Below are 14055 nucleotides of genomic sequence, written 5' to 3'. Positions count from 1 at the left end.
ACATCCTCATAAACAGACCCAGGAACCGCCAACCCAAGCACGTCCTAAGTGGATCTCAAGTCACAAATTACTTGGGAAGCCCCTGCTGGGTCTGTCTGGCCTTCTGTTTCCCTCCATGGGTATTTATAAAATAGTCTATCCCAATTTTTTAATCCAGAAGTTACTAATGACAGCCTTCCTCTTCCCAATGTTAACACATTTTTTCCTGGTATTTTCCTTTAAGACAAAAAGGAATAATGAATCCCTCAACAATTAACATCTCACAGTTCTTTGTAATGAAGAGGTCATGTACTTTCTCAGCATGTCATGTACTTTCTCCATGGATGTAAGCAAGGCTAGTCATAAGTCTAGGAGAGTATTCTTCTGAGCTTTGCCTATGTACTAAGCTATATCTACGGAAGAGAACAGCAGCAAAATGGTTCGGAATATGGACACATTCAGAGACTGAGCTGGCAGTTCAAGCTCATAGTTGTCATGTCTATGTACACTACACGCAGTGTTGTTTCCAACAGAGAAGTTAGTTTTCCTACCTCCCCACTGTCAGCTGCACACTCATTCAAATCTGGAAGGTTTTCTTTATGTACAAGACCTAGAATATATTTGTGTTTTAAGCAATGAACAACCAAAATTATTTTCTTGTCTGTGCCCTTTGCTGATACATTCTCAGCAATGAACATACCTTCCATTTTTCTCTAAAGTAAACAGATTTCATCTACTCTTCTCACTCCCCACCTCCAAGTTAGAAATGCCAGGAATTACAATTGCTGACGCTGTGCTTGCTGCAGGACTACCAAGAACTGGGGCTTTGGTACAAGCAGAAATTTGACCTGCTGTTTTCTCAGCCTTCAGCAGAGGGAAAGAGGATGTTGTCTCTCACATAAAGGGCTTTCATAAGGAACTCACAAAACCTGTTCTCAGCCAATGCTGGTTTATCATTTGAGATAAAATTGCAAGCAAATGAGTAGGGATTTTCTTGGCTTGACTGAATGTTTCTGCTTTAAAAAAAAAATCATTAAAACATTGCAGCTCAGGTTTCTCTCATTTCTCATGTCACTAAGTCATGGCTTACAGGCTACCCTGTAGCAAAACTGTGGAAATTGAGATTTAATATTTGTAGACTACAACAAATGCATTTGCAGATTTGCAGAAGAGAATAAAGAGTCAAAACCAGTTCAGTCCCTTTGTTCCCACTGTAATTTTCACTGTTGCAAGAGGCAGTTCAGTTTCGTATAATCACAAAAGCAAGCAGCTATAACAGAATACATTAAAACCACATTTGTTCAATAAAATAATGCCATTTCACAAAAGGTCATGCTTTGAGTTTTGAGGAGACTGCTAGTCATTTGCTTAAATGCCAATATATCATATCACAAACCTTTGACTTATCTATTCCCTAGACATCTTAGCTACAAAAATAAAACAAATAGTATTTACCTACCATTTCAGATGCTGAAATATTTGGCTATAAATTAAAAATACATAGTACTGAATATTTAAAATGAGGCACATGTGAAATAAGACATACAGTTCCATAAAGTGGATAACATATGGGAAATGCACTGTTAAGAGTCTCCTTGGGAAAAACAATAGTCTTGGAAAAACAAGTAATTATGAGTTTCAGCAGTTTAATTAATTGCGCACAACATTCCATGGTACTTATTTAGAAGCCAGCTAGTTCATACTAAATTTTAAATACTTAAAGACAAACCACCATTTCAAGGAGTTTCTCCTTTCCACCTGAATGACTGCAGCCACCACAGTCTGTTTCCAGTGACAGGATAAAGAACATTGGCATAGATATACACCACTTCTGCATTACCTCGTCCAAAGCTCTAAAGTGCTATTCCCTATCATTTTAGTCTGCATCCTGTAAAGTTTCTAACACATTTGAAAGGCGACTTTTATGCTAGAAGAGAATTTACTTTTAACCTGGGGTAAATTTATTGCATCATTTTACCTGCAAAATCCTCATAAATAGAGGAACCTAGCTTTTTGTCCATTTGTCTCTTGGGCACTTAGTTAATGAAGGAGGAGAATTTTGCTGATTTTATTGGCTAAATTTTGGTCTTTTTAAAATGTTGTCCAAGGAAAAAGATGAATACTTATCAGTCCAGGTAGATGGGGAGAAATATAGTACTGCCTGTGATATTAATTTTTCTCTTTTTTCATCCTGCATGATACTTAAAAGAAGTCAGGTGTCTGTGAGTCAAGTATTACTACTCAGCAGCATCTGTAGTTATGATTACTTTTTAAGGAACTATTTTTGATGATTTATATATTTTCCAAAGAAACTATTTGATTAAATTTGATAGCACATGGGTAGTCTCATTTTTAAAAGAGTCAGCTCTAATGGATCACCTTTCTCTAAGAATTCTGAAAATGTAAAAGCATATTTATTTCCCCATATTATAAAAAACAAGTAAAAGGAATGGGTTTTGTTAGCTCTCACACCTAGTAACTCCATAAACGACACCTGAAATTCCTCAAGTGTGCCATCATGAGGAGGTTGTGCTTTTGGAGTTTCCACCTGACCAAGCCCTACAGCTTGGGGCAAGCAGTTCATCATTCTCAGAAGCAATCTGTAAGAATTTGTCACCTAAGTTCAGTACATATGCCCAATACCGCATGTGCTCCACAGCCTTTGAACAGGCAAAATGCAGAACAGGTCTAAAGATGAGAAGGTATGAAAATAACGCAAAGCGAGAGAAGGTGGCCATAATGGAAAAAGATGAGAGTAGAAAAGCCCAAAACCAAAAGCAGGAGCAGAGGGTGGGGGAAAAGGCTGCAAGCCGGGAGGGGACAAAGGCACCAGTTGGAGAGGTAGAGGTGAGAACTGAAGAGGTCTTTAATCATTCCTCTCTCACACTTTGTTTCAGAATTTGGCGATGAACATACAGATCTCGAGCCGCAACATACCTCTGCTGTCTAGCAAACAGCTACAAACACAACTGGGGAAAACATTTTTTCTCATTCTCCTCACATCTTACCTTTAAATGATGCCTTTTGAAATGTTAATTTTATTTTAATTTCTTTTTTTTTTCAATGGAATAAAAAATCCCTACTGTAGCAGCATTAAAAGAAAATCAGACTTGACTGCTGGGAAAAGCACAGAAGGAATGCAAACAATCAACAAAGAGTTGACAACCTAGAAATTCTGGTCCCCTTACTAATTGTTGTGTGCATATAAAATCTTCTTCCTATAAGTTATACACAGGTTTTTTTTTGCTTACAAACATCCTGAAGATCAATTATCCATGCAAGTTGGGAAAAAAAAATCATAATTGATGCTCTCTTACTCAAGGCAAGTTTTGAGAGAAAATTAGTGCCCTGGATGGTAAAATGTTCAAACTGATTATAACTCTGTTATTGATATGAGCTTTTAAATGGCATATGACACATCCAGATTGGTTCAGTAAGAAAACAGGTTTAGGGTTGGATGGTAGCTGAGATTTTTCTCTTGTTTTTATGGCTAAGGATAGCCAGATGGATAAGGATTTTATTATAGGTATTGGCAACTTAATGCTGCTGAAAGCCTGACACATGATGCATTGACTCAAAGTTGGAACATTAGATTTTCATCAACATTAAATTCAAGTAATTTTTCTGAAACTGCAGCCTGGATGTGCCACCATAATTTGTATATTACCTACCTCAAATGAAGAAACCCCATAAACACCAGGAATTATTCTCTCTGAAGCGAAAAAAGATGAGCAAAGAGCATTCTCCACAAAAGAAGAGCCAGAAAACTTGTGCATGTAAACACATATGTTAAGCTCTCTTCATCTGCACACCCTGCTCACAGGCACGTCACAGAGCACAGTGTCCTCTTCACATCATACAGCCTGGAAAACTGGGGTTTACTGTTGGTCTTCTGCCTTCCAGTCCAGTCTCCAGATCAGGAAGAAGCACTCCAGTAACCTCTGAACCCTGCACTGTAGATGAACCTCTAAAACATATGTGATTTGTTGAAAATACATGTATCATATTCATCAGTTAAATCCCCAATTTCCTAATTCAAGTATGAAAACAGTGTTAGCTTGGAATACCTAAACCAAAGTGATAGGGCTGCACATGAGTCCTCCAAAGGACTTCCTCATGGGTGAGATTTATCTCTGTTTCTTCATTTGTAGCATAGACAAAGGGAGTCATTTACATTCCTGAGAGATTTGTCTCAGCAATTTCCCTTTTGAGACAGTGCAGTAAGGGAAAAGAGGTAAACTAATCTATTTGGGGTCTTCAAATAGTACACCAGAAACTTTATAAGCATGGGCAGGTACCTGCCTGGGAAAGTGGGCCATCTAATTTTACATATGCCAAGATGAACAGGAGGAAAAAAATACTATAGGCAGAGGGTTAACAAAGAAAGAATTCTGGCCAGTAAGAGAACAGAGTAACTCGATCGGTGCACGTCTGTGCAGCATGACATGTAGTTGTTAACACAAAGGGATAAAAAACTTTGCCATTAATATCACTCAAACTGCAGTGATTAAACATGTCCCTGGGGTTTCTCCTCTCATCAGAACAAGAATTCTTCCTAAATTTGGCCACTATCTCTTAGCCACTCTCACATGCGACCTTCCCCAATAACACAGATTTCAATTGCAATAGTGAACACCAACTATTATCTGAGTCCTACAGAAAGGCTACCCGAGCTGAGCCAACTGCAGCAATCAGCTCAGAAAAATGACTAAAAAGCTGCTGCGCTTGAGCTATAGCAGACAAGGTCAACGTTTTTCTGACTAATAAGTGATTTGGGTCAGGAGGCACTAGAAATGAGGCAGATTTTGGACGCTGCTTCCACGTAACCTGGGATCTGCTCAGCTTGCAGTGCCTCCCAGCACTCAGCAGCCCAGCTGGAAGCCATAAGCAGCTATCAGCTTGGGCTCATGACATCACTGTGGCACCGAGCACATTTTTCACATACTAAGACAGCACAGATACAGGCTGATAGCAGAAGGAGTTTATTAAACAGCCAAACTGCCAGCTGCCGGCACTTCATTTCTGCAGGTTAAGCTGTTTGTTTTGTTGGAGTGATCACATTTTTCAGCTGCAAAGAGTTTATTAAAAAAAAAGTCATTGACATTACCACTGGTTACACTTGCATGTCAGAACACCTAAACATTAGTTTTTGAAACACACACAATTTCTTCCAACTCCTCTTTGGTTTTCTAAAGGGGCTGAGGTTTCTGGTTGTAAATTTTACTCACCAGTATCAATCCCCTTGTGAAATGTGCAGAAATTGCAGAGAGCAGTTTGATAAAGGAAGGCACATATTTAACTTCAGCAAGACCAGCCCCTGGGAATAACGTCGTTTTGTACCACAGCATAGGCAGTCTTGTGAAAGAGAAATGAATCAGTCACACTCTGCCCTGTAGCCTCATGGAAGCTATACTGAACCACAGGCTGAGGGGCCAGCTTATTACATCTTTGGGAAAGAGAAATTATTATAGCTGAGGAATTTTGCAGTGTGCTAAGAGGTTTCACAATCCCAGAGCAGACAGAGATGGTGAAAGAGCCTAAACCTGTCAAGTTAAAGGAGTAAATCATTGCTCTGGTCATGTGTCTCTGGCAGCCACAACCTGCTGGGCTGCAGTTGGGCTGCCTTTCTCCGTGCTAAGGGAGAACAGCACTGCCAAAGCAAGAGAGGAGGATTTATCCAAGGAGAAACAAACATGTACACTTGTACAATGAGCCACACTGGTAGTGCAGGTTTTAGACCTAAGGGAGAAAGGCCAAGACTAAGCCTAGAGGTCTGCTGCAGCCCTGCAGACACCAACACAACTCACAGGAGAAAACCATATCCTACCTGACACAAAGGCTGCAGTTGGGCTCCTCAAAAGATCTGGTATAGAAGAATCCCATCTTTCGACTTCAGAGCCTGAGAGTTCAAGTCTTGCTTGTAACCTTGAGTGAGAAACGCATAGAGAATTAGTCTGAAAGCTCTACTTAAGTGTACTCTGTATTGACAAGGTAGAAGTCAGCTGCTCAGCAAAACAAGATTTCTGCCAGGTTCTTTAGGCCATTTATGAAGATGGCACAGTATCGGACCTATGTTAACAAAATGCTTTTAATGCAAAGTTTTAATGTTTCAAAGTTCAGCTGTGTAGCTGGTCACATCTACAGGTAATTTTAAATTGAATTTTTACTGCAACAGAAAGCAGGACTGAAAGACAGAAGGCAGCTCTATTCTTCTGCTGGTTATAAGGCAAGTTTTTAATAGCTTCCAGTCCACTTGGGCAAAGTACGCTAGCTGCAAAGTAAATCATGAAAGATTTGCTACACTTAATGTATAACTAAAATGATACACTGCAAAAGGTGTAAACAGCACTATAGCAGTCACAAGTCCTGAACTGGAGGAACATGTGACCAAAACAACTAAGGGCGAGAAACGCTGAAGCACAAGTTTAAAAAACAAATGAGAGGCTGATATTGTTAATATAATTTTTTTCTAAATCAACAAGATGACCAAGTCCCAATTCTAGTGGGACTCCAATGTGTCAAACGCAGCACAGCTCAAGCGGTTACTACTACTTTGGCATTCTATACCGATTTTTTTTTAATAGGATGGCTGCTGTGAAGTGTCAGTCTCATGTGAGCAAAACAAGCTTTGAAAGAGGAAGACATTTTCTTATTCTCTTATGCACAAGATGGGAGTTTAAAAAGATGTGGACTCTTGTCTTCTACCCAATCATGATCCTTAGGGTCTGATTTAAGATATCTGAACTCCTGGGTGTACTCTTAGCTATTAAGGTATGATTTGACCTTGATTTCCAAGCAGCCATTGCTCAAAGCCTTTGCATTCTTCTTTGAATTGTTTCACTTCTTTATGGATTTTTCCAGCTGACCCTTTTGATCCTATTTGAAGAAGCTGTGTGGGGGCAGCTCATTGCATGAAGGAATATTAGGCCTGAAGAACAACAGCTGTAGCTCCAGCAGAAGTTAGAAACACTTTTATATGGCATTCTTTTCCTTTAATTCCTATGGAACTGCCTTCTGAGTGCAAAATATGCTTAGCAGTTCATCTTAATTCTCTGATGACTTTGCCTTTCCCTAGCCAGCAGGACAACGATTTTGCAGCTGCTGCTACTGCACCTAATTTATCAGCAGCTTCCTTCGCCGGTGCTTGGAGCACTGACAATTGTGCTCATAATTCACACAGAACAGGGACTCCACTCCTGAAGGAAACAAGAGCTACACAATGCCCTTCTGCAGTGTTCACAGCTGTGGGAGATACTCGGCTGGAGTGGTTCCTTCTCCCACTGATGCCCACTGCCAGCCCCATGTCCCTGACTGCTTTGTAACAGTCAGGCAGCAGAGGCAAAAAACTGGAAACAGAATGAATACATTCTGCAATTTCCCAGGAGTTACACCTCCTCTTAGAGTGGTGTTAAAGTCAGAAATAATGACAGCTGGCTTTACAGGGGGCTTCACTGGTGAGGAAGGGAGCAATTGGGATTTATTTCAATAGGTTACCTTACACAGTCTCCAGTAGCATAACAATCAGGTCCAATAGAACATACCATGAACGGTAATAGGGTTTGCAAAGCTGAGCTATTTGATGGCAATCTAGAGCTAGGCAAGCAATCTGAAACCAGCTTTTACACTAACTGCAGCTGGGGAAAAGGAGAATTGGATTGGCATCGGTCCCACAAAACACGCATTTTGGTATTATAGCCAGCTGTAGCTCTGTTACTTCACCAGTCCTTCAGAGTGCAGTTTTCATGTTATAGCTAAGCTGAAGTAATGGATAGGTGATGCTGGAAGGGGGAGTCATGCTTCTCCCTCTCATTCTTAACACCTGGCTATGGATTCTCGAGGCATCACAGTAGCAGCTCTCATCTGACCCCTACTGCAAGCCGGTAGGTAAGGGTATATTTCCACAAGTAAACACAAGGGATCAGCAGCAGACAGCCTTAACTTATGTGAAACTCAGTGCTCAAAATTCCCATTTGATCATTGCTTTAGGCAGACTACGCTGAAAGGGGCAGACCTGTTGTCCTCTTCCCTGCTACAGCCACTTCCCTTGCACTTGCTCAGAGACTCAACCTCATCCTCATCATGAGCATAAAGATCAAAATACTGTGTTTATTCGTTGGATGGGGTTCGGAGCAACCTGATCTAGTTGAAGATCTCTCTGTTCATTGCAGGGCAAGGGTGAACTAGAAGACCTGAACTAGAAGACTTTGGTCCCTTCCAACACAAACGATTCAAGGATTCTATAAATATTATGCCTTCCTATAGTAGGCGCCCATTTCTTCCCCTTGACATGCTAGCAAAACTCAGGCTCCAATTTGGTTTGGCATTTGCTGTCCTTCAGAAACTGGTGATGCCTCTCAGGCACTCACTTTTACAACCAGAGTCACTCCTTAATCTCAAGAAGCAGAAATAAATCATTTAATGGCCTTTGTTTTGAGAAACAGTTTGCAAGCTTGTCTAATCATGCAGAAGGCACCTTATCCCCAAGGGGTTCACCATCTCCAGCTCCTAGCAGTTGGCCAAAATCAGCCGGCTCCCCAACAGCAACAGCCAGGATTGCCATGGCCATTTATCGCCTTAGAGAATGGCAGTCACATCTTGTCTGGTCACGGTTGCTTTTCATCTTCCAATTCCCACCACATGGATTAAAACAAGCAGCACCAAGGCTGAGTCAGGAACTCACAACAGACACCGGTACAGAGTCAAATGGCATTTATGACCCAAAATTTTACTTTTTTGCTCATTCTTCTATTTCCTCCTGCCCCTATCCATTCACATAGTTTAAAGCCATAACACTCATTACAGTATTTCAGCCCATATGCATACTTCCAATCAAAACTGCATTATATCACTATTTTCTATATTAAAATGGCCAGATATAAACATGCTGCATTACAACAGCACAACATTCATTACAGATACCTGCACACCGAGTACAAACTAGCACATAAGCTGTTTCTGTGAAGGAGTAAGTTAACATCTTGTACATTCCACATGCTTGTCTGTAACACCTTCCCACTGCCTCAAACAAGAAACTCCCTCAGAGACTCTGATCTTTCACTTCTGCCTATATTTTTCTGAAAACTAGCACTTCTTTTGGGTGGTTACTGACTCCTGCTATTTCTTCCAAAGTGTTGCTCAGCTGCTTGTCATGAGTTACTTTTTCCCACATAATTCATGCATCTCAAGCAAAAAATAAAGATGCATAACAGCAAAGAAGCAGGTGTTCAGAAAACCAAAATACATTTATTTGGCAGAATCCATGTGGCAGATACTTTCAGCTAAAATAGCCTTATAGGCACAATTTTAATTGTACGCAGTATATAAGAATGAGCACACATTTTCTCTTCTTTTCTTTCACAAAAGAGATATGTCTGAATGTCAGACATTATGTCTCTGACTCTTTAAAGCCATTGCCAGGAAGGGAGAAGGGAGGTGTACACATGCCCCCATCTGAGCTTGGCCAGTAGGATTGTTCCACGATGATGGTATTATTTTAGGACTCAGGTACTAACCTTTGACACAGCATCCCTGCATACCTTTGGCCAATCACCTCATCCTTCTGTAATGAATGGTGATAATTACCAGAATGCTGAGAAAACAAACCGGAGCTGATTTTATGAGCCACAAACACAGGGTGAAATTTCCTGACCTGCCACCAGCCAAAGCTTAGTCAAGAATTAGGAATGGTTAATCAGTGTGGTTTACTCAGCATGGTACTGAGATTAAGATGTGCTACAGAGTGACTAGAAGCGGGTTTAGTGAATCCAGAGATGATCTCAGCATCGCTGCATAGTGCTGTGCTACACTGACAAGCTGTGCTATCAGGATCCTCAATGCTACATCATCACAGAGCAGTAAAACTGCATTTACCTTGTGCAAGTCCACCACACTGCAAAGTTCAATCATATTTCAACCTCAACTACAATGCAACCCAGCTCAGCATCACAGCTATAAGGGTAGTAACGTGCACTTTGGCAGCTGACCATCATCAAACTATTGGAAGTGTTACATGGCAAAGGGCAGTCTGATGGTGCAGAGGCTTCACCCCAGACCACCAACAAGTTCATCTTTGTGCTATTTAGCACAGTCCCCAATTGTTAGAGAAAGACCGACACTTAGCAACATTCAACAACTAGCAGCAAGACGACCTGCAGGTGCAGATTGCTGCTTGGGTTCACTGAGACAGCAATTTCCAGGGACCCCTGCTGGAAGCGCTTTGCCTCCTGGAATGGGACCGTTCAGCTCTTAGCTCTCCAACCAGACAAAGATCTGAAATCTTCTCAGCACTAATCACCAAGTCCATGCCAGATTTTTTCAGGGCTGCAGAGCAGTTGCTGGTCACAAAAATAGATATGCAGAAAAAGCTTTGTATATTTACAAGAAAAGAAAGAATATTAATTTGAAGTGAAGCAAGGGAGGGTGGAGAAGAGTCAGCTTCCCTGTAAAGTTTAGTATGATCCCAGAGATGAACTAGTTAGATTAGGTCCTTTGCAGCAACATAGTCTAAATATCACAAGGCTCAGGACAAGAAGCCTTGTGAAGACAAGAACAGCATTCTCTAATTACCAGCTTGCCTGCATATCAAGAGCATCGGCACTCGCACTCGGGAAGCCACCAGAGCTTATTTAATTCAAGTATATAATAACACACAGCTACTTCTCCAACCACTCCCATCAGCCAACGAATTACCTGTGAGACTCGGAATTTATTTAGCAACATGACAAATGGGCTTTGCATCTTTTGCTTTTGGTGTTTACCCACTACTGAGCAACAGGACAGGCTACTGCATTCTTGTGGGAAGAAAATGGCACATGGAAAACCAGAGGCAGCTGTCTCCCTTTGGGGTGAGGCCGTGGCTAGGTTTAACACAAATGGTTTAAATACCAGAGGCCTGACAAACTCACCTGGAACACTGATGGCTGTTATGTCCCCAGTTGTGCTGAAATGGCACAGGTCAGTCTGTCACTGGCTTTGGCAATAGCAGCAGGTCAGCATCCAGAGGACCCTGCTCAACAAACCTTTGGATTCAGTCACCCTTTCCATGTTAGGAATATCAAACCCTGACAGCCTGCCAGAACTGTAATTGTGGTAAACAGCAGGGAAAGGAAAAAAGTTAACTTTTCCTCAGTGCTAACTCCATTTTTGTTTTATTCCCCCACCAGGCAGGCCACTCCCAATATTCCTGACCAACAAGGCCACAATGCAGGACTAGGCTGGCCTGGGGTTCAGGGAATGGAGAAGGCTCTCTTAACCCATGCAGCAATGGGTTGATGCAATGATGTGGGCATCCCAGGAACCTCTGCTTCCCAAATCAAAAGTTAAGGCGTACTTTCTTTGTTAGAAACAAGCCTTTTAAGAATTAAAGCGCTTGTATTATGACTGCAGTGACCTTGTACGAGTCAGTCCCTTAAAAGGGCAGGAGGAGCTAATGGGATGGTTTGGAAATGTGATTTTTAATTTCACATTGCTTATGAGGCAGCTGTGTTTGAAGGTCAAACACATGTTGTAGGGAATCACAACTAATTCAACAAAATAAGTTCAATTTAAAACCCTTATATTTTTCATAGCTAAAGTGAACAACTTTAGGAGATTTGTCCATCTTGAGGCTAACAGGGCCTGTGCAGATCTTAAAAAGAAAAAACAAAGTGATGCAATACTGTAGAAAATAAAAAATGAAAACATTTATACGACACACAGAAAAGAGGAGAAAACTACACAGGCTCATTTTACCTAGGGACAAAGAGATAAAGTAGCAAAATAAAGTTACAATAGTTACCTTAGGGACATATTTGAAACAATGTTGTTATATGCAGGGTTGGAATTCAACTCAACAGAAGGCAAAACATCTTTGTGAGCCAAAATACCCAAGCCCTTGACCCTATGCTACTCTTATCAGAACATAAAACCCCTACATGGGAAGATCTCAAGCAGACCTAAGTATCACTTCATATTTCCACATTCACGAATGTTTCTCTGCCCCTAGGATTGGAAGCTTTACTCCTTGGTGAGAAACTCATTTCTCAGGGCAGTCTGCTCTCTCTCAAGCACCATTTTGTCAGATCACAGTGGAATCTCTCTTGTAGCTTCAAATTGAAAAAATTCAGTTTATGAGATTACATTTATTTTTGAGTGCTTGACTGTCACTATAAGCCCTTCAGTCATGTGTTGACCTTCAGGATTTCAAGACAAAGTTCTACTCCACTTGTACTGCTCAAACTGTTTTAGCTTTGGAATTGTGCCAGACAGACAACTAACTGCAACTATTATAGGAGTAATTTTCCAGCATGCAGATTACTAGCATGTATCCACTTAAGATAATTTTATATGGGATCAGAAGCCTTATAGGCCAGAGTCTCATGGTTTGTCACTTGGCCCAATGTCCTTTATATCCAAAATCCTGTTTCATATGCTTAGTCCTGATCTCTTCAAACATATAAGTACAGAAAGTCAAAGAATATGGTGCATGGATGATCAGCAGAAAGCTTTGCTATATAACTTTTTCATTTACAGATAAAAGGAGAAAGACTGGCAGAACTTTGGTACAAGACTTAGTTACTTCGTGATATAGTTCATGTTTACTGCTGTAGCCTTGAAATCCTTTTTATATATGAGGAGAATCCCTCCATACGCAGGAAAACAGTACAATCAATTGCTCACTATCAATATTTGTATTATTTCAAGTCACATCTTTTGAACAAATCATGGAATCTGACTGCAGAGTTTGAGAATTTTTCAAATCTAGGTATTATTTTCTCCTTTGCAGCTGTCTGTCCTAAAAGCTCTGTGACAGCCCTCTCAGTCACATAAGTATTTATTAATGCAGGTCTCCATCCTTTCCCAGTGCTTGGCCATTTTATACCTGTCAGCCTCCATACCTGCCTCTTCCTAACCTGCCACCATCCCAAACATACAGATTCTGAGACACTGGCTAAGTGCTCTTAAGAAAGAAATTCAACCAGTTGATATGATCAACAGCTTAACTACATTTTTTAAGGAGTGGAATCAGAGCAGAGGAGTTTCACAGTCTCACAAAGCCTGGGTGGAAAACCCATTGCTGCCCCACATAAACCACCAAGACAGTCCAATGCTTCACAAGTATCAAAGACATCAGGAGCTGGAGCAACCTCAGTCGTCCTCTGTTCCTAGCTGAGGGGTCCCATTTCTTCCCTTGCCCCGAGACAAATTCAATTTGTTAACCCAGCAGCAGCTTTTTTTTTTTTCTGTTGCAAACATGTTTCAGCTGGCTACAAGGGACTCATTGCACAACAGAGCAAGGCAAAGATTAAAACTTGCAGATGCAGCTAGTATGACAGGAGAAAAGACTGGACAGGGTAACTGGGTTTTCTCCTCACCATCAAGCCATATGATGCCAAAGTTCCTGGGCTTTTCACCTTACTTCCAAATCTTGTTAGCCTGACCAACAAGCAAACCTCAAACATTTCAGTCTACAGGTAAGAAGTGCTTACACCCTACAAATCAGACTGTAATTCAGACCTGTTCAAAGATGTTCAGCATAATTACAGTTGATCAGTTCATCTCTGTTTTTATTTCTAAATAAGGATTTTCCAATGAGCTGACAATACTAAATAGAAAGTCAGGTCTTGGAGACTCTGAGAGAAATTGATGACCTCTTTATTTTAAACTAAACTTCATAATCTAGCAGACATGAGGTGTCACTCATTCCCATTTGGTTGAGCAATTTTAAAAACTGGATATATTATCTAATAGTGACACATTTTTCAGGTAGCTCAAATGCATATGAAAAGAGCTAAATGCCAGGTACACAAGAGTGTGGAAATTCCGCAGGACCTATTCCAACAGTCATTGTCTTCATTTTCCATTATTTTTTGCTGTTATTTTTCACACAATAAGAGCTCTTGTGGAGTAAAGTTTCCAAAGATGCTAAAAGTGTTAAATCAGTTTCAAAATTTTGTGGAGTCTTCCTGTCAGACATTTCTTGCAAGTTGCATACTCCGCTACTGGGTTATTGAATGCTCATGTGCTTTTAGATCTCAGCTACAACAATAACAGCCATTTCAGAAGTTTTAAAAAGGAAGATACCAAATATCACTTAAG

At 40.7% G+C, this 14055-nt stretch overlaps 1 long non-coding RNA gene across 1 annotated transcript; it reads right to left on the bottom strand.

Moving 5' to 3' along the window:
• Positions 1–4945: 4945 nt before the first annotated feature.
• Positions 4946–6191, bottom strand: LOC135413131 (uncharacterized). Its single transcript, XR_010430099.1, has 2 exons — positions 5807–6191; positions 4946–5334 (listed from the first exon to the last, which is right to left on the bottom strand). It is a non-coding gene; the product is annotated as an uncharacterized LOC135413131 (long non-coding RNA).
• Between the last annotated feature and the right edge of the window lie 7864 nt (positions 6192–14055).

This window comes from Pseudopipra pipra, chromosome 4 (genome assembly GCF_036250125.1).
Source record: "Pseudopipra pipra isolate bDixPip1 chromosome 4, bDixPip1.hap1, whole genome shotgun sequence".
NCBI classification, from domain to species: Eukaryota; Metazoa; Chordata; class Aves; order Passeriformes; family Pipridae; genus Pseudopipra; species Pseudopipra pipra.
This window is presented reverse-complemented; position numbering and strand designations above follow the sequence as displayed.